Source organism: Aplysia californica, unplaced genomic scaffold (assembly GCF_000002075.1).
Source record: "Aplysia californica isolate F4 #8 unplaced genomic scaffold, AplCal3.0 scaffold00055, whole genome shotgun sequence".
Taxonomy (NCBI): Eukaryota; Metazoa; Mollusca; class Gastropoda; order Aplysiida; family Aplysiidae; genus Aplysia; species Aplysia californica.
Window position 1 is genome coordinate 1,914,853 of NW_004797325.1, and position 2,899 is coordinate 1,917,751.

General features: G+C 39.1%; 1 protein-coding gene across 1 annotated transcript in view; it reads right to left on the reverse strand.

The window, feature by feature from the left end:
* Window positions 1-515: 515 nt before the first annotated feature.
* LOC101852672 (syntaxin-8) overlaps window positions 516-2,899 on the reverse strand; it is a gene marked incomplete in the record, with an annotated part of 30,522 nt that continues 28,138 nt past the window's right edge. The window contains 1 exon segment of the mRNA XM_013079548.2: window positions 516-2,667.

A 2,899-nucleotide genomic window follows, 5' to 3' on the forward strand; every position in this document is an offset into this window, starting at 1 on the left:
CGACCCATATGTGGCCCTACAGAGAATGATGACTGTGGTTGTACGCAGTTGGTCACGGAATTTTTAAACGGAGGGCTATACAAAAGTAGTACTAAGTAGTCTTTTACCTCAATTTTTACTCCTTGTCTTCCTCCTGGGGTCCGTGGGTCAAATCATCAGCATGCTCAAAAGACAGTCCGTTCTCTCTTTAAACATAACGGCGTGAAGTGAACCCAAGTTCGAAACCAATGGGGGATGTAGGCCTACTTCAGATCTTTGAATGGCTGGTACTCCGTAAAGCTTTCCACTTCGTAAGATCGGAAATGGACTCTAGTTCAAAGGCCTACTTTACTGTCTTGAACGATAGAGTACTGTGCTGAAAGGCGCCTAAAAACTCTAACATGAGCAATACCTCACTGTACTTGTTATAGAATAATAGAAACTGGCGTCATCATGTGGATGCACAAAGCTCCAGAAACCAAGACAGGTTACCAACAATTCGTGACAGAATTTCCCAACCCAACACAAGAAACCAGTTAATTTCTCCATCTCGGCCTTTATTGAATATTTGTAAACCGAGGACAAGGACAAGCATTTCTAATCTCCTCCCACTCTACTCCTCTTTCTCTCTTTCAAAGACATATGGGTCCATTAAAAAAGACATAGCATGTGTACACCAAAACACATACATGAAGTAATTACAAAGTCATCTTCTGTCAACAAGACACACACACAGACAGCACACCCAGGATGAAGCGGCCTCCTCATACCCCATGTTCTCTCAATACACAAGAGGCACACATAGACCAAAATAACACAGAAAGTGCTGATAAGTCGCATAATCCCTAAACCACAGTATCCCAAAGTGGGTCAGCTGATCCATAAATTATCCCATACCGCAAGACAAAGTGACATGGTCACACATTCAACAGATGATCCATAAAGTAATCAACACATACATATTATTGCAAAAACATCTCAACAATACAAATAGAGTAGACAATCATCCCTGGACTGCAATGAACATCGCAAAAACATCTGCCAACAAATGTTTATGGTCACAGCATACTTCCAGTCTGACCACATTTGGAAAGATCAATTCTGATCAGCGTGTCACTTAGTTCACTTACTTAGGCAGTAGTTTTTTAACCATATCCATATGCCCTAGGGTCATTTTGTACCCCCAGGGTTGTATTCTTCACATTTTAGAATACTTCTAGCATGAAGATCTCTTTGAAACTTTCAGTATTTCTCAAAAAATCATTTCGACAGACTGCTGTGCAAAACGTACGGATCGGATTAATGAGTATATTTCCTCTTTGGAAAGTGGTGGCACAGAGTTCCCCTATGTCGTATGTATACGATAGTAAAACACGACGTACACATAGGGTTAAGCAGTAGGAACAGTATCAGGGAGCTTTAGCTTTAGTATCGGTAAGACTGAAGAGTTTTATGGCACTTGCAACAAAAATAGGTCATACAAGTGCCAAAGATTAGAGGGTTCACTAAAGAGTAACGTACAAAGAAAAGAAAAAAGAGATATGACTTAATACAAGAACGACAGATGTTTGATAGGAAAGAAGGAGCAAACCACATCAGAGCGCCTGCCAACCATGCCCTACCTGAGTTCAAATGGACATCTTCAACTCCTTGGAGTTGGAGTCGCAAAATATTGTGTAATAAAGCAGTCTAGATTAGCAAACATTAATACTGCACCCTAGTTAAACGAATTATAAGATAAAAAGAAGTGTGACACAAGGCTCTCGCAGGCAGATTTCCAGTGTGACTTTACTGAGTTAAGAAAGAAGTTTGAGCAATCAATTCACACTAATACAAAATTTTCACTCCTACACACAATATGCCTTAGTCAGAAAAAAAACATAGTTGATATTATACTTAATTTAAACATTAACAATACATATGCACATGGTCTACAAAAGAAAACATTTCATTATTATATTTAATACATGTATACAATTATTTATTAACATTACATGAGTATAAGAAGCTCCTTTTTCCCACAGCCATGCCACTCTCACTACTAATTACTCAATGTTATTCCAATCTTCCACATTATTACAAGAAATAACATGTGGAAAAAAAAAACTAACAAAAAAACAGACTTCAGGATCAGCATCTTTTGTCCTTTCACATAAAATTTTGTTTGATTGACACAAAAGAAAAAATCACAAGGCACAGATGACGTAATCTGAATTGGAGCCCCATACTATCACAAGGGCCACATATGGACAGTTCTCCTGTTGTTCTAAAAGATTTCTCTCTGCAAAAGAAATTGAACCACAACCCTTCACACAGGGGTCGCTGGAGTTGCTGCTGCTGCTTCTTATGTGAATGTGCTAGTGAGCATATTGATGACCCAGGAGTCAACTTGAGTGTATAAAGAAGAGGGTGTATGTAGAATGGGAATGCGCATCTGTACCAGAAAGTGAGTGAAAATTCTGCTGAGTATGTCTAAAGACGAGACCTAAGACAAGTGTGTGGGTAAGTAAATGTTATGGAGAGTTTGAGAGTTGGTGCTGACATGAGTGCATGTTTCTGCATGTTTCAGTAAGTGTGCGCGTGTATCTCTGTGTTTCAGTAAGTATGAGCGCGTATCTGTGTGACAATCTGAGTCAGACGATCAGGCTACCAATGTATATCTGGAATGCACATCCTGACCAAGAGGACCTGCAAAACAAAAAGAGAGTAATAAGCAATTTTTATACAGCTGGAAATGACATAGAGAAACGGTGAAATTGCAATACCTGAAAAGGTTGAATTTTTTCGTTCCAAAATGGGGGGAAAGGTTTCTGGAACTTACCAATTGCAATGCATTTCTTTACAAAAAAAATTATTTCTTCCCCAAACCTTTTCTTCCTCTCTTTCTCTCACACACCAATTCTTCTTCTCTGTGCCCCCC